The 22,910-nt window shown below is 35.6% G+C and overlaps 1 long non-coding RNA gene and 1 pseudogene across 2 annotated transcripts in view; both read right to left on the reverse strand.

Moving 5' to 3' along the window:
- The window catches only part of LOC143685743 (lipoamide acyltransferase component of branched-chain alpha-keto acid dehydrogenase complex, mitochondrial pseudogene), a 30,176-nt pseudogene extending 23,510 nt beyond the window's left edge, over positions 1 to 6,666 (reverse strand).
- LOC143688959 (uncharacterized) overlaps positions 1 to 22,910 on the reverse strand; it is a 164,631-nt gene that overhangs the window by 113,722 nt on the left and 27,999 nt on the right. The window lies entirely within an intron of this gene.

Genomic DNA, 22,910 nt, shown 5'->3' on the forward strand with positions numbered 1-22,910 from the left:
TTATAGAGCAGAATAATTACTAGCCTGTTAGGTCCTCCTTATTTCAATATGTAGCAAAGGAGGCCAGTACTCATTGATTGTGTTTTATTTCTAATTGCAAAATAAAGAATGGGTCTATGCAACTGTATAGCAAACTCAAGAGTGTGTAGGTAGATCATTTTCCTTAGTGGTGGTTTGTTTGTTTTCCCTGAATGATTCAAATAAATGTTTCCATTCTTAACTATATTATATATGTTTATTCACAGTCTCTTAACATAAGTACAGACAGATCTTTTGATGTTTATTTTATGTTTTTTTCTTTTAACAAACTGGATAATAAGCCCTGCCTAGTATGAATTACAAGCATAAAAGAGAAAAAAATATTTTTCCTCTAAATTATGTAAGATATCTTCCAACTCTCTCATTTTTAAAGTTCTAAATATAGCTGATCTCCAAGATTTCTGTATTGACTTTTGAATGGGTGGAAATGCAGGTGAAAATAGTTTGTAAAACAAAAGAACAGGAAAAATATCCATTGAAAATAATGCAATTATTTGATTTGAGGACTTAGTTCTTTAGTTTAAAAAATAAAGGAATTTCATTTCTTTTGATTGTGAGTAGTGGCCAAATATGAAAATTTGTTTTTTATTCACAGAGTAAAAATTGCTTGTTAGATTTGTCCTTAGGTTTTGTGTTTGTTTGTTTGTTTTTTTCCTCTAGGCAGAATTTCTACATATTTCCCTTTTACTCCCTGCTTCCTTTTGATATAATACACACAAGAAGTCTCCCAATTTCTTATGGGTGTCCCTTTACACCAATTGTTTCTAAGGTATCATAGCAGCTGGTAGTTATACAAATATTCATGAGAATACCATATGATCATTAGTTCATTTTATCCCCTTATGACTGTTCCAGCCCCATGCAGCTAATAATATGTTATAATATGTTACTGTATAAATCTGGTCCAAAGACATAAGAATACTGTGATAAAGAATTTAAAAATATTTGAGATGTGCCAACACAGAAATGAAATCAAGTTCCTTTAAGATGGACTGATTTTCTGGTCTGAAATTGTGCAAATTAAAAAGCATAGCCTATTCCCTTAAAAGGCTTCTCAAATGATTTCTATAACATAAAGATTTTTTCAGCACTTTTGAGGGGGTTTAAATAATTTTATTTTCTGTCCCAGGACTATAATGACCCAACTCTTCAACGGACTGGGTAACCTATAAGAAAGAGCTATGTGAGTCACTCATATGAAACCATGCTGATAAGAAAAGGTGTAGATTTGACATCTAGACAATAGTTTCTTTTTAAGAGATATTTTCTTCAGTTCCAAAGCACCTCTGCTAAAATTAAACCAAAACCCATGGGTAAATAACTTTCAATCCAAGGTTTCCCTTCTGATGAGGAGAGACAAGAAAAATACATCATGGCTATCAGTCCTGAGAGGTGTGGTGACTGAATTCAGAGACTGTGATCTGTGGTCCTCTAGCTTTAATTGGCCTCCTGGGATAAGTAGAATGCTGTGTGTTTGTCACACTTGTAGAGATTTTGGCACAAACTATTTACAGCTGTTTGGAGCTTTAGCCTACAACAGAAAGGGCCTGCTGGGTCTGGCATCTGCTGACACAGCCTTGGAGTCAATGGAAAAGTCTGGCTTCTCTTTTGAGGTCCTCAGCAGTGAAGGATTTGCAGACTGTAAAATATACAAGAAGCTAAGAATCGTCCTTAAACAGCCAAGGTTCTTCTCTGCAGGGACCGCAAGGGAGTCTAGTTACTACACTTTTTCTGAAGAACCTTGGAATATTTTCACCTTCCCTACTTAAATAACATCTTACACAATAAAAGTGTTCACAATATTTCCCTAGTTTTGCCTCACAAAAGGGCTATGATAGAAGATCCTACAGCAAAGGTGGGAAACCAGTGACCTAGAGGCTGAATCCAACGTGCAAGTTTTTTGTTTGTTTACATCCTCATTTTGTTTTGTTGTATTAATTTGAATTATTTGCCAGCTTTTGAAAATCAGGGCATTTCACATTTTAAAAAAATCCAGATTACTGTTTTTTTTTAAAAAAAAAAAATTAGATCTGGCAACACTAGTCTGTCTTCATGCTTGGCAACAAATAGCTAGGGTTGATTAGCAGTTGTCCTCTTGAAGGGGACATGGGGTCAAAAGTTGCCAGAGCTCCATGGGAAGGCCTCCTGTGTTTGTCTCCCTTGTCTGGCTCAGACACTGAATTCACAAACCACTATAAATAGCCTTTAAAATATAGATTTCAAACATAAAGAGTAAGAAATAATGTAACACTCAACATAACCACCTCTTAGCTTGCTTATGTAACATTTTATCTTTGCTTCCATTTTTTTTAAAGAAGTTCAAGTTTCCTGCTTATCCTTCCAAAATTTTATTCTTCTTTCTCCATCTATATGGATAATTACAATTTGGACTTTGGTTTTTATTATTCTTTTGCATGCTTTTATTATTTCGCTATGCAGCCATTAAGCTATTTTTCAAAATTGTACTCTTGCAAAAATTTTAATTATAGATATATATGTTTTCTGCACCCTGCCTTATTCACTCAAATTTACATTTTTGAGATTATATGGTTTGAAACATGTGGCTTTAGCTAATTCATTTAAACTGATATATAATATACTATTTTGTAAATATACCTGAGTTTATTATAATGTTCTATTTTGTGAATATACTTCAGTTTATCAATTTTCCTATTGCTAAAAATTTAGGTCATTTGCAATTTTTCCCAATGTCAAACAATGTTACTTAGAACATTGTTGTGCACACTTTCTTGTACATATGTACCTGAATTTCTGTAGAATAAACCTACCAAGGAATTGCTGGGCCTTGAGGTGTACTTATTCTCAGTTTTCTCAGATATTGCCAAATTTCTCTCCACATTATTTTATACAATTCACCCTTCCATCAGCTGGGTATGAGTTCTTGCTATTTCTCTTCCACATAAGAATAAGAAACTCTTATCTTACTCCAAGTTATATAAATATTTTTATTTCCTCTAAATGTTTTGCTCTTCACATGTATGTCTTTAATCTACTTGAAATTTATCTTTGTGCATGGTAAGACACAAGAACGTAATTTTATTTTTTTCTATAAGAAAATTCATTTGTCCAAGTGTAATTGTTGAATAGTCCATGCTTTTTCCCAGCTTATGATGTCACTGATGAACGTATATTTCTGGAGCTATCAGTTCTGTTCCACAGGTCAATTTGTCTATTTTGGTGCCAGTACCACACTATCTTAATTACGATAACCTTAAAATAAGTCTTGATATTTTTTAGGGAAAGTCTTTCCTCTCGCTTCTCCCACCACTCCTCTTTTAAAATTACCTTGATTATTCTTTCCTTTTTCTTTTCTACATAAATTTAAAAAATCGCTTTTTCAATTTCCTAAAAATAAAAAGCAACATGAGACAAAATAAGTCAGAAACAAAAGAACAAGAATGGTATGGTCACCTTTAGAAAATGCTTATAAGAAAACAGGGGCCTAGATTGTAAGCTTTTAGAGCAGACACATTATGTCCAGAGTGGCGATTATTATTTCTGGATTTTGAGAGGCAGTGTTATATATACAAACTGATATTTAGAGTTAAAAATGAAGCTGAACAGGTTGGGGTTAAAGTAATTCAGAACATATGGGTAAAAAAGACAGTGTCTATATTTTAGAACCACACATACTCTTTGAGACCAATGGAAGAAAGTTTTATTCAGTCTGGAATTGAAATTTTCCGTAGTGCATAATTTAATTCAACCTATCTGTATAGCTCATTTGAACAATTGAAACAAAGGGAGTATGGAATAAGAAAGAGGTCCTTTAATCCTGTACAGATTATTGTAATGCCTGAATACATCCTAGAGTATATTAAGCAGATAATCAAAAAGTATTGGCAAATTCCCCTGAGAGATGGGAGAAAAATATGGAACTAGAAAATCTTACCATCAGGGAATCCCCTGATACTGTGTCAAATTTTAGGGACATCCAAATCAATAGTCCATGCCCTCGATCAGGAGGCTTACTCTTGTGAAGCTTGTGTAGGTAGTGGAGAAGCTTAGACTACCTATAGGCATGCCTAAGAGTTACATCTAAAGGATCTCTTTTGTTGCTCAGATGTGGCCTCAGTCTCTCTAAGCCCAACTCTGCAAGTGAAATCATTGCCCTCTCCACTACGTGGGACATGACATCCAGGAGTTAAAGTCTACCTGGCGATGTGGGAGAGGACTCCCAGGCATGAATCCAGACCTGGCACCATGGGATCAATAATTCCATCCTGACCAAAAGGGGAAGAAGAAGTGTAATTAATAAAGTATCAGTGGCAGAGAGAGTTCAAATAGAGTCAAGAGGCTACTCTGGAGGTTGCTCTTATGCACAGTTCAGGTAGACCTTGCTACCTATCATAACCTGCCAACCCCAACCAGGACCATTCTAGCCAATCCTAAAGAACACCTAGGGCAATATATAAAATTCCACAAGGGTTCCATGCACTAGAGTATTTTTCCAGAAACCTTCAACCTCCCAATGGGTCCCTGGTCCAGATAAGTCCTGAAACCTAGCCCCACCTATCCAGAACATCATATAGTTTCATCTTCCCACTCCATATTAGTGACAGACCCTTCCAATATGAAGAATTTGGAATCGCCATAGCCTAAACACCCCTAAAGAGTGTTTGATCAAAGGTGGTGGTGGAGTTATACAGATAAGATAGGATTTAACAACTGAATATGAACGCTGAATCATTGAATTGATATTTCTTTTAGTCTCCAATATTTTAGAGCAGCTGGAAGTAAAAACCTGATATTGTGAAATTGTAACTGTTGTCAAGCTCTGAAATATTTTCTACAACTAATTGTGTTGCTTTGCTTTGAAATTTATACCTTTTTTGTATATATGTTATTTTTCACAAAAAAAAGAAGGAAAAAAAGTTGATTGTGATGATAAAAAAATATTTAAGCCCTTTAGCTCCCTATATTCTGGAGCAGCTAGAAGGAAAAATATGAGAGGATCATATGGTAGCCCAAGACAAACTTTGGGATCTGTCCTGTAACTACTTATTGAAGAGTGCTTTGAAAACTATTGCTTTTTTTATTTCTTTGTTTTGTATATATATTATACTATACAATGAAAAAAGTTAAAAATTAAAGAAAATAGTTATATTAAAAAAGAGTTGTATTTAGATATTTCTGTTTCGGAGTAATAAACATGTTCTAAAATTGATCATGGGGATGCATGCACAAGTACATGACGATACTGTGAGCAAATGATCGTATACTTTGAATGATTTGTGTGATGTGTGAATATAACTCAATAAAATGGAAAAGAAGTTCAAAAAAACAACAATAACAAGAACAAAGAGTACATTAAACCAAACCAAAAAACCAAAACTCTGTTGGGATTTTGATCACAAATTACAAAGAATGTTTAAGATATATTTAGGCAGAACAGAAATGTTTACAAAAAAAGGGTCTTCCTATTAATGAACATGGTATATTTCTGCATTTGTGTAGGAGATTTAAAAAGTGGTATAATTTTCTCCATAAATTCTGCACATCTCTAAAAATTTTTAATTCCTAGGCTCCTTATAAAACTTTAGTTTATTCTATCGTTATCTGTTTGAATATTTCTTCTGTTCCTTTTTCTCCTTCTCTTCCTTCTGGGACTCCCATAATGCTCATATTGGTGTGCTTAATGGTTCCCCGTGGTCTTTTAGGCTAATTTACCTTTTAATAATTCTTTTTCTCTTTCTGCTCCTCAGCCTAACTCATTTCAAACTTTCTTGTCTTCAAGTTCACCGAATCTTTTTTTCTGCCAGTTCCAATCTACTCTGGAAACTCTCCTGAGCATCTTCCATTTCAGTTACTGTGGACATTAACTCCAATAGTTTTGTTTGGGTCCTTTTAAAAATTTCCCTTTACTAAGACTCTTCATATTGCCCGTTCATTGTTTTCCTGATATCCTTTAGTTCTTTGTCTGCATTTTCCTTCATCTCTTTGAGAATTTTTAAATCATTTTTTATAGGCTTTGCTCAGTATGTCCTCATTCTCATCCTCTTTTTTGGTGTTTTCTGGATATTTATCCTCTTCCTTTGGATAGGCCATCATATCCTGTATCTTTGTCTTTCATTCTTTTGTCACACACTGTACATTTTAATATTTAAAAATGTCAACTCTGGGATTTATTTCCTCAGATGTCTGTTCCTTGATTTTGTAACCAGCTGGTGATAAGAGAGAGATTTTCTTGAGCTTCAGCCCGCCTATCAGGAAGGTCTGCCCAAGGTCAAGGCGGTGTGTGGGGTTTTCCCTGTCTTTCTGAGTCTGGATCTTGTCCTTGTTTGTTAGTTGTTTTGGAGTTTCACAGTTTACAGGAGTTTGGTTGTCCCCTCTGTTTCCCAGGAGACAGACCTCCTTCTCCTGGGTCTTTGAAGTCAGCAAGCCTTTGCCCAGACTGTCCACCTCCATAAGTTCGTACACTCCTTTCCTGTCTCGAGCTGCTTTTGCCTGGAGGTCAGACTGTGGGAGAGAAGAACATGCCAAAGAAGACTTCCCCAAGTTATTAGGTCCCAGTAGAAATAGGGCCAGTGAATCACAAAGGGGATACAGACTGGCTCCAAAGTGCCCTGGAGAGGTCAGCAGGAGGGTACCAAGAACTTCTTCCATGACTCCCCAAAGCTGATCTTTCTTGGCCTGCCCAGCAAATGCAGCCCTTCAGCTAATTATCCCCCACAGCCCTAAGGAAGCTTAGTTATATATATATATATATTTGATATCTATTCTAATATAGTAAGTCTCCTCTGCCTCTGCCTTTGTCCAGGGCAGGTTGAAACAGTGGCAGCTCTCAGAGTCAAGCCCCCAGCAATCCAAATTCGCTAATCAAAATAATCAGGATAAGCCATACCTTCCCCTAGGCTTGGGGAAGAGAATTTTTACTATCCTTTCTGTCACCAGCAAGCTAGCCAGGGGCTGCTCCCCATGTCCACCTGCTGTGAGAGCTGAGAATGGGCGCTGGTAGCTGTGAGAGCTGAGAATGGGCGCTGGTAGCTGCTCAACAGAGAGAGCAATTCACTGTTCTTTACTGTATTTTATCAGTCTCTTCCTTCCACCTTTCCCTAGATGCTGTACAGTGTTCTTCTGGCCTCCAAAGTTTCAAAATAGTTGTTTCTGATAGTTCCTGCCTGTTTAATTGTTGTTCTTGGGAAGGACCAAGTCCTGGAGCTTTCTACCCTGCCATTTTCCCACTCTATTCTAAATATATGCTTTTTGTTTTTTTTCTTCAAATGCAATTTTATTGATATCTATCATATAATCATCCAAATTGTACAAAAATTGATTTGTGGTTCACAGATGTGCACAGTGGTTCACAGATGTGCATTCATCATCACAACTGATTTTTGAACATTTTCACTACTCATTTCTGTGGAGTGATCTCTGCCCTTCCACCTGCTCCAGATTGGTGTAAATGTATCTTTTACGATTTAGTATTACTGAGTATTTGGTATGGATTTTCTGTTTGGGATGATGAAAAAGTTCTGGGAAATAGTGATGACAGTTATGCACTTGTACACTTAAAAATGTCTAAATTGGAAAATTTTAAGTTATATGTATTTCACCACAATAAAAAGGAAACAATTATTATGACCTTTTTTACTTTTTTTTTTTCTGATAAGCATTAGGATTCCCAAGCAATTTTGTGACTTGATCTTGAATTCAACAACCTCGCTGATTTTTAAAAATATCAGTTATGTAGTTTGTAGAGTTTCTGGATTATCTATTCAGACAATCTCATCATCTACGCATAAGACTCATTCATATCTTCGTTTTCAATGCTCATACTGTTGTATCTTTTCTGTTGTATAGAAGTGAGTTAGCAGAAATACTTACCTTATACTATCATACATGCAATTTTGAAATTTTACATCTCATTAAGATGAAGGAATACATTTTTCTGGTATTTTCCAACAGCCCTCACTTATTTCTAATTAATCAATTAACCTAAGGAGTATTTTACACCCAACTACTGTAACAGCATCCTAACAAATTTTCTTACTTCAACTTTTGTACCCATATAAGTACATATAAGTAACTTTTTAAAAACATTAATTTCCTATCTCTATTTGTTCTTTAAAACATCACCCTATTTATTTTTAACCCAACTACATATCACACTCTGTAATTATATTATTTGTATAATTATTTATTGTCTGTTTTTTCCACTAGAGTATAGGTTCCAAGAAGGCAGGGTGCTTTCCTACTTTGTTCGTGCTAGTTTCTATAGCACTTAGACTAACATGTGGCACATGGCAGGTATTAATAAGTACTTGAATAAATAAATGAAGAATAGTTCTTCCTTATCCTACCCTATAATGATATGACATGTGAGCTCTGCATTCTCTAACTCTACTTTGCTGACAAGGAAGAAAATGGTAAAGTATCGGAAAATTTCTCAAGAATTAGTGAAAAGAAAGTTCAAACTTTTCTAGACAGCTATTTAAAAGTATCTATCATCCCTCCTAGATTTTAAGAATGTGAACACTTGCCTTCCCATTGTATGGATAACCATTCCAGGTAAACTGTCTCCAGCTTTTAGTCTAACCTAGTATCCTGGGGGTAAGACAGCTTCTTGGCAGTAGAACTATACTTCTCACAGGGGTTCTATGCTCGTTTTCATGAGTCTAGGCCCTTTCCTGGCTATGGGAAATTGTTGGGGATGGGTCCCGGCTACTTAAATCTCAGGACTCCTTGTTCCATGTCTTGTGGTCATCTCCTCTTTCAAAGTCCTCCCCCAAGAACCTTTTTTGCTCTTTATAGGATTTCTTCCATAAATATTCTAGAGTATATCTTTCCTAGAAAATAATGGTCCTTTAGAGTTAGTAGGTTTGGAATCCCAGCCCTTTGCATCCTAAATCTAAGAAAGCCCAGTCCTTAAGAACATGGTGATATTCACCCCCTCTCTGGAGACTCTTCATTTTGTGCTCCAAATAATATTTCTCTCTATAGAGCAAATGTTGGAACAAATTATGCTGGGACCTCCTAGATAGCTTGGATGGAGAAGAAACCAGCCTTGAGGTGGGGACGGAGACTGGGAAAGCTCACTCAACCACAAGGTCTGAAAGCCACAATTCAAAATACGTGATTAAGTCCACTGTGGCCCAGGAAGCCATTTTGTCCTAGGTTACAACTCTAGAAATGGGAGTGGGGTGAGGGTGGGGGTGGAAGGTGGGGGACTCCAGGCAATAATCAATATTTAAAGCCAGGAAAATGTTTACCATATCTAGCCATATAGAAAGAATTAGATAAGTTTGTGGTGAGAATAAGTAAACAATATCCAACCAGTTCAGCAAGCTGGCCTCAATTCCTTCACCTGCCACGCACATTTCAGTCAGTAAACTCAGCCTTATCATTTCAGTTCTCAAGAAGTCCAGAGGTAGGTAGTTTCAAGATTATAAACTCAGCAGCTCAAAGGAATGATCAAGGGCCTAGGATTTTTCCTGCTTTCCCCTCTGCCATTCTCAACACCTTGGCTCTCATCCTCAGGATTTTTCGGACTCTAAGCATCACATTCTCACAAACCACATCAAACAGCAGAAAAGAGATGAATCCTTGCTTCTGTCTCATTTTAAAAATGAGGAAAATTTTCCCAGAAGCCTCCTAGCAAGCCGTTACATCTCATTGGCCAGGACTTTATCACATGCTTATGCATAAAAAGATCACAGGCAAGAGAAATGGAATAACCATAATGTTTATACTAATCCACATTCACTCTCGAGGACTGGAGAGGGGCCCATTGGTCGTTAGGCTACCAAGTAACTGAACAAAATCAGAATTCTGTTAATTAGGAATAAAGACAAGAATAGCTGTTGAAAGGACAACTCCAGCATACACTTTGAGTACCCCAATCATATCTCCTGAACCTCCTTTAAATGATTTCTGTGAACAATTTCCTCACATACCCGTGGCTTCCTGCTTCACTCTGCTTGAAAGTGTTTCTTGCTCACGGGAGCTTACTCTGTATATCAGGAGTAATCCTCAGCCTATGAAGAATGGGAATTGGTGGGTAAATACCCCAATTCTCTCCCCCATTAATAGAACATCCCTGAGACAATATTCCACATAATCTCCTAAAGGGTCACCAGTAGGATGAGGTCCCACGGCTCACAATGATAAGCCACTCATTCATGTACCTTTCACTGACTTTCCTTCCTCCCCTGCCTCACTCCTTCAATCCTCACAGGGATCCCTAGGATTGCACCCAAGTCTTTGTCTTGGGGTCTGTTTCAGGGAGAACTCAACAAAGACAACAACTAATAGTGTCTGCCACTTGTATATCATTCTTCTCCAGTGTTGTCCCAGATCCCCAATCAAAAGTTTCTTATTCCTCTGTGTGGTTCTATTACTGCACAAATTAAATATGGTTCTTTCCTACTACATTGCATACTCTCTAAAGCCAAGGACTATATCCTAATTGTCGCTACATTTCCATTGTTGAGCACAGTACCTGGCAGATAGTTGATACCTACTGAATATTTGACTACATTAACAAAGCTCACTGTGTTTGAAGACCCCTCTCAAGAAAATTTTACAATCTCTTGAGCATCCTAGTCCTCCCCATCCTTTCTCCCTTTTGTTATCATTACTCTGTATTTCAACTGTTGCCTCAGAGGTTAAATATCTGGATTTCTCTAGGCAAGCAAGGCATTCATATAAGATAAATATGCTCTCATAAGTGAATGTCCCTCAAGACATTTATTTTCTTTACCCAGGTTTCAACATTCCCAATCTCTGAGACAGATCTTTTAACCTAAACATTGCCTCACAGCTGGCAGATTGTCTCCAGACTCACTGAACTCCAGCTCACTGTGAAAGCCAATAATTCACTGGCTTAAAATATGGGAAGTGGGGCAGAGGCCTGCCCTTCTGCCACTGCAAGGAAATTTTATTTGAGAAACTCTAATTCTTAGTGACATATTGAGTATATTCCCATTTTTCCCCTTAACTTTATAGCCTCATCAGTAAAACTGAAACTTGCCATGAAAATGAAAGTAAAAAGGACAGTATAGTAGCTGCTATACTTTTTCTTTTTTTTTTTTTTTTTGCCACACTCTAAAATTCAATCCTGGGTGAAAAAAACAAATAGAAAAAAAATTGTTACTGTAGTCAATAAAATAGATGCCAACTCCTAATGTTAGAGTGACAGTTAAAGGAAGGGAAAAAGAGCAAACTTTGGATTTGGGCAAAATTTTGGAAGGAGGGGAAGAATGAGATTTTTCAGGCTAGTATGAAGCTAAAGCAATGCCAACATACCTATTGACATCAAAGAATTAATATCAGTATATCAACAGCTGCCGGGGTGAGGTTGGCTTCTCATACTGATATCCAGTAAGTTCTGTGAATGGAGTAAACAGGAGTGATGGAAGTTGGAGAAAAGGTTGGGGCTTCCTCAAGGATCAGACAGACGGAATAATCTGTGAGATGAATGTGACTCATATGTTACATTTTGCAAATGCTTAACGTAAGTACAATAAGAAACATGTTGCACTCAGGATTTCAGTCCAGTTAGAGACAGATTTATTGTGGAGCTAAACAAAGTTTATGTTTTAGACTCCTCTCACTCACACAGGCCCCTGCCAAGGACCAATACCTAATCTGTATTTATGATTTTTCCCCTTCGAGAGGTCTCCCAAGATTATATGAGCTTCAAGCTCCAAAACACCTAGATTTGCTTTTGTCAGTTAAATTTCATTGTTAAGGGGCTCCCAAAAGATATCAACGAACGTTGTAATGAAATACATATTTAAAAGAGAATGTAGTAATTTAGACAGTGAATGAAAAGTATTTCAAAGTCCCTTTGGGGGACTGGAGGGAAAGGAGGAGATATTCAACTTTCTCATTTGGGGAATTCCCGATAGTCTCACAAGCAGTGGGGACAACCAAAGCAATGGGCTGAGCCCACAAGCTTGAGGTTCACCCCTATGAAATGTATTCCTGCAAAGGATAGGCTAAGCCTACTTATAATTAGACCTAAGAGTTACCCCCTCAGAGAATCTCTTTTGTTGCTTTGATGTGGCCTCTCTTTCTAAGCCAACTCAGCAGGTGAATTCACTGTCCTCCCTCCTACATGGGACATGACTCCCAGGGGTGTAAATCTCCCTGGCAATGTGGGACAGAACTCCCAGGATGAGCCAGGACCTGGCATCATGGGATTGAGAAAGCCTTCTTGACCAAAGGAGGGAAGAGAGAAATGAGACAAAATAAAGATTCAGTGGCTGAGAGATTTCAAAGAAACTTGAAAGGTTATCCTGGAGATTATTCTTATGCATTATATAGATATCCCTTTTCAGTTTATGGTGTTTTGGAGTCTAGAGGGAAGTACCTTTGACTGTTCAACTGTGTTCCAGTAGCCTTGATTCTTGAAGATGACTACATAATGATATAGCTTTTACAATGTGACTGTATGATTGTGAAAACCTTGTGTCTAATGCTCCTTTTCTCCAGGGTATGGACAGATGAATAAAAAAATAAGGATAAAAAATACATAAATAATGGGGAGGGGGAATAAAGGGTAAAAAAAAAAGGTAGATTGAAATACTAGTGGTCAATGAGAGGGAGGGCTAAGGGGTATAGAATGTATGAGTTTTTTCTTTTTTTATGTCATTTTCTGGAGTGATGCAATGTTCTAAAGATGCTCATGGTGATGAATACACAACTGTGTGATGATATTGTGAGCCGTTGATTATATACCATGTATGGACTGTATGTGTGTGAAGATTTCTCAATAAAAATATTTTTTAAAAAGGACAGAATGTGAAGGACTGTAATTCTGAAAAAAAAGTTACATCATTCCACAAGTATTTACTAAAAGGCTAATTTTTATAACCCCTAATCAAGATACGATATTACAGGATAAAGATAAAAATATTAGATAGAGATTAGGGATAAAGATAAAGATTTTATAGTATAATTGAAGGGTCAAGAGATAGACATACGATAATAATAACGGTTGCATTAAAATTGAAAAATGTGATGTATTCACTTAATAAATTCATTGTGATCTTTAAGCCAGGCACTGCACTGGGCACTGGGCATCCAATAGTTAATAAAATAGCCATGATCAGTTTTCTTGGCGTCTACGGTCCAGTGGAAGAGAAACAGAAACAAGTTAATGAATAAGTAATAATAAAAAGTGTGAGAAAGTTCTGCAAAAGAAACCAACAGATTGCTCAGACAGAAGATAAGAAAGGAGCCTCATTTATATTGTGCAGTTAGTGAAGGTCTATTAGAGAAAGTGATGGTCCTGAAGGAAGAGAAAGAGCCAGCCAAGAAAAGAAAAAAATGGAAATCTATACTGGGCAGACATGTAAAGACCTCAGGTGGGAAATAGTGTGGCCCTTTTGGGCAACAGAAAGAAAACCAATGCGGGAATAGTATAGTAAGGGATCAAAGATGTGAGGTGAGGCAAAAGCCCCCTGGCATATTGTTTTTGTGGATGGGGACTTTGGGGTATCATGGGAAATACCGTAGCAACCTGTGTGGAAGATTAAATATAAGGATCTTAGTAGAGAGAAAGAAAAAAAGATTTCTGACTAAAAAAACGGGAAACTGGCCACTCCATCTGTATTCTAGTTTGCTAGCTGCCGGAATGCAATATACTAGAAACGGAATGGCTTTTTAAAAGGGAGAATTTAATGAGTTGCTAGTTTACAGTTCTAAGGCCGAGAAAATGTCCCAATTAAAACAAGTCTATAGAAATGTCCAATCAAAGGCATCCAGGGAAAGACACCTTGGTTCAAGAAGGCCAATGAAGTTCAGGGTTTCTCTCTCATCTGGAAAGGCTCATGGTGAACACGGGCAGGGCTTCTCTCTCAGCTGGCAGGGCACATGGCGAATATGGCGTCATCTGCTAGTTTTCTCTCCTGGCTTCTGGTTTCATGAAGCTCCCTGGGAGGCATTTTCCTTCTTCATCTCCAAAGGTCACTGGCTGGTGGACTCTCTGCTTCGTGGTGCTGCAGCATTCTCTGCTTTCTCCGAATCTCTCATTCTCCAAAATATTTCCCCTTTTATAGGACTCCAATAAACCAATCAAGACCCACCCAAATGGGTGGAGACATGTTGTCCCTTAATCCAGTTTAACAACCACTCTTGACTAAATCACATCAACCAGGGAGATGATCTCAATACAGTTTCAAACATACAATATTGAATAGAGGTTATTCTACCTTTATGAAATGGGATTTATATTAAAACATGGCTTTTCTTAGGGGGCATACTTCCTTTCAAACCAGCACAATCTGTGACCATGGTGAAAAGGAAAAGAAATAAAAAAAATTATTTCTGAATTGTACATGAGTACATATTAAACATTCAATTGTCGTCATAGTGGCTAGAAATCAGATTAATTATCAATTTATATTAAAAATAGTTGCCATTTTATATTCTAGTTTGTGACTTAAAAAGATAAATACCAGTGGTTTCTTTACATATAAGATCTACTCAGCCATTTTTACAAGAAAAGGAGAAAGACTCTTCCAGTATCAAATTAAAATGCTATCAGGAATGGTAAAAACAGTATGATTGCTAATTTGACATTGAAGAGGACAAGAATCCAGGTCCAAAAAAACCTCACAAACTAACGTGACAAAGGTGACCCTTGGGAGATGTAGGATGACCTGGAGGTGTTGGAATTGGATGTACACATCTATTGCTATATGTTACAGCTGGGTGATTTAAGGGACCCCCAGAGCTAATGAATATCATAAGAAACCAGAAACTCCCTTGATAGCCATGTATACAGGCATAAAATAACAAAGAATCTGAACGCAAGTGTTTGTACTTTATCACTCAGTCTAAAAGTCTATTCAATCCATTGAAACCCAGGGAAATGTGCAGCTTTAGCAGAAACCAGTCCCTCCCTTGAAACAAAATATTAATGTTACCACCGATGCACACACTTTCCCTAGGCATTCTTCATTTCAGATGTTCTTAATAGAAACTTGACACTGCATGTAATCAATCCATATTAAGGGGCCAGCAATAGGACTTGACATTCCTTCTGGAAAATTATGTGTTAACACAAAATTTGGGCATTTGCCACAGAGTTATTTTGTATTAAGTGAAAACTGCTGCTTAAGAAAATAAAACATGTTGCCTGAAGAAAATTTGGGACTTTTTATCCAGCTTAATTTGATACTGACATTCAAAAAACTAGACAGGATAAATACATTGCTTTTTCTAAGCTGATATTTATGTACCAAATGAGAACAATTTTGCTGTTTGTGTCCTGCTGTTTTCTGATACAGCTTATCCTACATTAAGTCTAACTTTTAAAACAATAAACCTCTGAAAGATTAATAAAATTTACCTTGAGGGAAAAACTGTCAGTTAAAGTTTGGGTAGACTGGGGCTAATTGGACAACCAGACACAGCACCTTTATAGAAAGACTGTGGTTATATTGTGAATAGTTTTTATCTTCTAAGCAATAAAATATTATTATATAATATCAAGAATAATTGTAACTCTTTTAACTTCACTTTGACAATTGATATATTTAGTGTCAGAACTCATCATCTTAAAGATCTGGACATTTAGATAAAAGACTTTGTGCATATAATGTAGCCCTACTTCTTTAATAATTAAATTCTGAATGTAAAAATTAAATTCTGAATATACTGAATTGTACTGACTCATATTTGATCACCAATATAACTAATTCAATCCAACCTATATTTGTTCATTTTTTTACAAGATGAAAACACATACTCAAAATCTCATAGTGGCAAAGTCACATTTAGTGATACATTTAATGATTAATGATAATGCACAGGGAAGACATCGACTTCCCTGTCTTATGTCTACTAAGTCTTATGACTACTAAGTCTTGGCTGGCCAGAGAAGAGTTGTAGTTTGTTTTGACTCTGATAGCCTCTCCTCCTTTATCCCAATTCTTGAATTTGGACAACTTCAGGGATTAGTCCTGGATCCCCTTCTTTTCTCTGTCTAGACTCAATCCCTAGGTGATTTCACTCACAGCGTTCTAAATAAAATAGAACAGAACTCCTGCCCAAACTCCAGCTGTCTTTTGACATCTTTACTTGAATCATGCATCTATTGTAGAATCCATTTTCCATGGAGTTTTGTTCTTAAATGTGAATGAGTGTATTCCTCGTTTCTGGCTAAACCTCTCCAATGGCTTCCATTTCTCTTAGAATAAAATTCAAATTCTTTACTGTAGTCTACAAGGCACTTTGTGATGATTTCTTTCTAACTCTCTACATTCTCTCTCCATTAGTCATAACCATTCTTTCTTTTGGTTCCTTTAAAAAAGTCAAGCCTTTGCTCTCGTCAGGCCTTTGACTTGTCCCTGGATTATTCTGCTTTACTTATGGCTATTTTCCCTGGGCTTGCTCATCCTTAACTCTTGGCCTACGTGCAAAGATCATTTCCTTAGAGGCTTTTCCTGACCAATTTTCTTAAAGTCTCCTTCCCAGTTTATCATTTCCTCATCACCCAGATTTTTTCCTCCTGGTGCATGTGACAATCTGTAATTATCTTGTCAGTTTTTTATATTTTAAATTCTATAAATGTGTTTTTCCCTACATACTTCTTAGTTGTGCCCTATTCCTTTTTCAGCCAGAGGCATCTATTGCCTCAGGGAGGATTAGATTTCCTATAGCATGAATGCAAGAAAAAGATGGAATCAGGATTCTGCCCATTTCTGTGATAGCAGTTTTACAACACAGAACTTTTGATTTGTAAGAGCTTTTTTGAAAGGAAACTTCTTCCTTTTTTTTTTGATGAGGAATACTTTTTTTTATTGCATGGGCAGGCACCGGGAATTGAACCCGGGACTCCGGCATGACAGGCAAAAATTCCACCACTGAGCCACTGTCACACTGCCCTAGGAAAATACTTTTAATTACATTCTATGAGAGTTTCAGTTTATCTATACATGACAGCTTTTAAAGAAAATAAATTGAAAAAAAGGCATTGGTTGTTGTGGACAAAGGAAAATTGTGAAAAGTATAAACGAGGGATCAATTGAGGTGGAGGAGAAGAGCCGCCAGTCTTCACAAGGAAAAGGGTAAATGGAGGGAGAGACTTCAGGACATTCCCTCTTCCTTTAATGGAGAGTCAGAGACTTTCTGGATTGACTTTTAGCTTCTTTGCCTACTAGCTGAGAGACTTTAAGCCGGTTGTTTAATGCTCTGTGCCTTAGTTATCTTATCTGTAAAATGAAGATAATATTTCCTACCTCATAGAGTTTTGAGGATTAGAGGAGTTAATGTGTAAAAAGTACTTAAAATAGAGACTTATATATGGTAAGAACTCATTATTTACTAGGTTTTACTACTGTCTACCTGATATTTTCTCATTTGATGCTTAAAGTTGCAGTTAGGATTCACTTCTTCCCTCTGAAGATTTTCTTTAGGATTATCTCTTTTCCAATCCCCCAGCAAAAATAAGTGTTTTCATCTCAGTTTTTTGTATCTACTTGAATTATTCAATATCATGAAGAAATTTATAGCCAACCTCAAACCACATAAGAATAGGCTAAATTTTGTTCAATTACTTCCAATTCCTTTTAAAGAAACAAAGGTTTCTGTAATGATAGTTTCTACAATATATGTAGGTAAAGTTGTGGAATTGTGGAATTTTAAATTACAGGTAGAATTTATTTTCTTAAAGGAATACCATTAACTTTGTTTTTAAAAGAGTTCAAGAGGAGAATTTATATGATCTCAAATGTTACACTTTTATAAACCAAAATATTCTCTAAGTTATTTAATATTAGGAGGGGCAAGATACCCTTCTTACATTCTGAATCTAATATCAATGTCCTCATCATATATTTATGGCATTATTATTATAAGAACATGAGTTCATATTCCAATTATTCCCAGTTGCATATTGCCATGTCTTACTCTCCGTGAGAGATTGCTTTACTTAAAAGTGCATCAAATTCACTTGTGGGAATGTCTAGAAATCAAGCTAATTAAGTGCACATGGAAAAATTACTTAGCGTCCCAGGGTTGCTTCATAGATAATAGATTAGATAATAGATTAGCACAAGTGGAGGAAGAACAGGAAAATAAACCATAAGTCAAAGGAATAATAATAAATTTTAAACTTGTGTCCTGAAAGGTAGCATATACCTTTTAATTTATAAGTTTGTTACCAATCATTTAGCATGTAGAGGCTTTAAAATACATTTTGAATCAATAACTACAGTTTGTGGAACGCTTTATGATTTGTCTTTAACAAATTGCTATTATATAATATTAGAAGGGTCTGGAGATTGAGTTTCTAATCAGCAGTGAGTGATTCAGCTGTAATTTAAATCCTCAAAAATCGGTTCTATTTTAGTGAAGTGTTAAATTTAATCTTTAGTCCCAGGAATTAACATCAGTGATCTAAATAATTTCAATATTATTATTAGTATGTTTTGCCCTTCTTTATGAAAAACTCCTTTCCCTTACCCACCTTAGTGTTATGGCTAGAAATGTGGATTGTTTACATAAATATTCATTTCATTTCCTTTCCAAGTGACTATGTTGCAACTCTAAGTGCACTGAGCGTAACTTGTAATCTCTGTTCTTGGAATGTCCTCCCTCTTTCTATCTGCCAGGTATACTTCTGTTTCTGGATCAATGCTCCCTCCTCATCTTTCATCTCTACAAAACCTCCCAAACTAAATGGGAACAAAAATATAATGTCCTAATCCTTTCCTTTTAAATCTAGAAGTGGCCTCATTTAATGCAAAAATATTAATTTGTATTTTTATATTTTTTTATGCCCTCCCCTTCCCCAATCCACGACCTCTAGCCCTACTATAGACTGCCCTTTAATGGCCCCTAACTCCTATTTTCTCATCAAATTTAAATTGTCTTGCATTCCATTTCCTCAGCAGTTTCAACGGATAATTGGATCATCTGAGAAATGAATCTGAGCTAATGTGAACTGTAGTCCTGTTATAGGATGGGTATTAAACACAGAATCTTTGAATGTATAAACACAAAGGGGCCAGAGGTCTTCTGTTACTAGCCATGGGAAATGGAACCAACCACAATTTGGAAAAAGCTTTGTTTCTGGTTTGATTTACAGCTTAGGGTATATATTTTGAGTTTGGGAACTTTATTTAAAGGAAACAAATTCAATGATCTAGTAAAAACTTCACTTAGAGAATAAAATGTTTAAAACTTCCATGGAATAAATAGGCATTATTGGAACTAAAGTTTAATTAACTACAATCAAGCAGGTGGTCATTCATTGTTGTACATGCCTCCTGATGAGATGATATTTTCCTTGAGCATGTTCTGACGCACCAACCCAAATGCCAAGTGACTTCATTCTTCCCAGGATGGCACTTTCCCAGCACAACACACCCTGGAATGTATTCTTGTGGATTCAAAATGGACTGTGTAGTGGCAAATTTGTCATAATTAAGATATTTGCAGGAAATAACAGTTAAAGTAGTAGTGAAAGTTATTACTAATTATAAATACTGATGAGTTATATATATAAACATACAAATATATATAATTTAATATACTTTTACATTTTTAATTTTATAATTGCACAAGTTATAAAGTACACTTACATGTTTATGTACTATAACTTGCATAATCATGTATTTTATATACACTTATATATGAACACATACGCATGTACATTTCCAGCACCATCTGAAAATTTTCCATGATGATGGAAATATTCTATATTTGAACTGCCAAACACAGTAGTCACAAGTCACTTGCGGCTGTTGAGCATTTGAAATCTACCTAATGGAACTGAGGAACTGAATTTTTAAATTGTATTTAACTTTAATTAATTTAAATTTAAATAGTCACATATGGCTAAAGGCTACCATTTTGTGGGTGCAGATGAAGAAGTTCTATACTCTGTGGTTAATGGTGATTATCACTGACTGTTGTTTTATTCTTTTTGCCTTTCTAATTTCTAAAGTTTAAAGTGAATATTTATTATATATGTGATGAGGAAAGAATAGGGTTCTTTTTTGGGTGGTGGGGAAGAAATTTAAGCATAGGACTAGGAGTCTAATGAACTGGATTTTAGTACTGGTTATTCCATTTATTGGCTACATTAATTAAGTAAATTTCTAAGTTTGTGTAATTCCTCTAACATCTCTTATGATATTATCATTTCCTTTTGCTTTTGATTAAATGGTTTAACATTTGTAACCAATATCTTCATTTAAGGAAAATTAGAAGTAGAACATGTTTTCTTTATGTTGGAATTTCTACGTGGAAAATGAAAGAATGGAGAGAAAAGAAAGAAACATAAGAATGCTGAAATCAACTTATGATTACGATGTTTATGAAATAGAAAATGAAAACTAAAACTTGCATAGAAGGAAAGAAAAGTGGCCACATTTACCAAAAGCAAATGAAATTACTTGGGGCATAGTTATTAATGTGAATGGAACCTTTGGCATGTATCTTATGGCTAACCATTAACCATTTTAATAAGGCATAATAAAAACAAAAACATTCATCTAAGAATATCTCTCCGATTAGATGAGCTATCCAAAACATTAATAGAAGCCATACTCTCTCATTTAATTACATTTCACAAATTAAATATTAAAACCCACATGACTACAATAAAAATATGGCATTTTTTATGCTCAGTAATAACACAGTAGCTGAAAAGCAGTTCTCATTTTTTAAAGATTGCTAAAGGATCTTCTTAAAATAATATTTAGTAAATTCAGAAGAATTCTAATCAAAAAAGCCTTTAATTCAATGAGGAATCATTGCTTCACAAGGTCAACAGAAATGCTTTCATAGCTATTACAAAAGCAAAGCAAAACAAAAAACATTTATATGCATTTACTTAAAAGTCAGGGGCAAATGAACATACTTTTATATTCATAAATAAAATCAGTCAGAGAGTTTCATAGAACACTTGGAAGCTAAGACTTAAAGAAACTTCAAAAGCTCTGTCTCTAATCTTCTGTTTTTTTCCTTTAACATGTCCAGAGGGAATGATGTTTTTAAGGACCACTGAATATAACTCAGGATATTCTTATAGGATGCAAATAAAAAGCAGAATGAAATAAGCTATAATTGTGTGGATAAAGAAAAGAAATAGAAAGATGTTTACTAAATATATTAAACATAAGAGAAAGAAAAATATGACCATCTTAATGATTGTATTGAAGGGTTGTTATTTACTCTGAATAAATAGAAAACTCTATTTATTATGTCTTAGAAAAATTCAACTGTGATCCTATTCATCTAGGTGCCTATAAATGGATGAAAGACCAAAGAATTGCACTAAAATATGGGAAAATAGATATTTCTTCTAAACTGAAAGGATTACAATGCATATATTCCAATTTTTTTCCCTTAGGTTTCTTAAGGAATTGACTGAAGTAATCACAAGCCATTAACAATTATTTTCAAGACCTGTGGAGACTGGCCAGACGCCAATGGATTAGGTTATAAGTGCTTATAACCACAGAGGAGAAAAAGATGTTAAAAGCTATAGATCTATGACATCAACTACATAACTTGGAAAATATCAATGTATATTTCAAAGAAATAGGACCATGGGTGAACAAAACAACTTAATGCTTTTTCTTTCTTTGATTGTTACTAAAAATGTCCACAGCAATTCTTTCCGTTCTGATTTAAGCCTGAGATGGTAATATTACAGTGATTTGTAGCTTGTAAAGTATTTTCACATAACTTACAGTTTTACCACAAAACTATGAGCTAAGAAGGTATTTTTGAGATGAGAATTTTACAGATGAGAAAACTCAATAGAAATCAGTAAATGGTGTTAGTAGGGATTGAGCCTAGGTGTCTTGATTTTAAGGCTGGTGTTTTGGCCTTTATGACAACTCTGAGGCAGAACTGTAGCAAGTACATATTTATTGACCCAGATGCCTTTTCCTTATCAGAGCTAAGGAAAGAGCTGGGGAAAAATGGAAATCATGAAGGCCCAGTGAATCTTTTCTTTATTTTTTCCATTGCACAGGCAGTGGGACTACTTCCTGGGATCCAATTATTCTTGCTTTGAGATAGGCACTCAAGTACATGTCCCTCTGTTTGGAATACAGGAGATCATTACCATACACTTAAAAATTAAACTTCAGTCTAGACCTGCTGATTCTTTTAACAACATGCAATATCAAAGCCACATGTAAGCATTATTATAAACTGCTGTTCTGAAATGTCAGGAAACTTTTGTCCCAGGGACGTTAAATCATAAGAGCTACATAAATAGTTTTAGAGCAAAATTTTTAACAGAAAAGGGATATTTGGTATGTCACTTGAAATTGTTTGAGTCTTCTCTGTTTCTGAGAATTTTTACAGTAAAAAGATCAAACCAACTATACGAAGCAAATGAAACTTAGTCTGTATTTAATGAAGTTATTTGTGATTGTATAACACTAATGCAGACAATAAATTTGGGAATATTTGAGTAAAAAATAAAGCGTAAGGTAAAACTGCACTTACTTTTTAGTGAGTTTGTGTGTGTGTGAGTTTGTTGCGGTCATCAAATTATATCCTTGCTTTCTATGTTTTCCACAGAAATGCTTTAATTTCCTCTGGAACAAGTGATGGTTAAAGCCCAAATAATTATCTTCAAGATTTCCCAAATAGTTGGAGCCTTTCTACATGTACTATGGGACACACGAGAACTTGAAAGGGTAAACTGTCTCCTTACTTCTCATGAACAATACCAGTTCATTAAGCAGGCATGCTTATCCCTTTTCCTATTTATGTGGAAGGAATTTCACAAAAGCTATTTCCAGCTTGTAAAATAGTACTTGTGTTGATCCTGAAGCACATTAAATTTGGTCAGGCCCCTTTCTGTGGCATAGGGTCAACCCACAGAGAAGCAGTATAGAATAATTCCCAAGATAAAAGAGTTTAGCATT

The sequence above is a fragment of the Tamandua tetradactyla genome, chromosome 6 (genome assembly GCF_023851605.1).
Source record: "Tamandua tetradactyla isolate mTamTet1 chromosome 6, mTamTet1.pri, whole genome shotgun sequence".
NCBI classification, from domain to species: domain Eukaryota; kingdom Metazoa; phylum Chordata; class Mammalia; order Pilosa; family Myrmecophagidae; genus Tamandua; species Tamandua tetradactyla.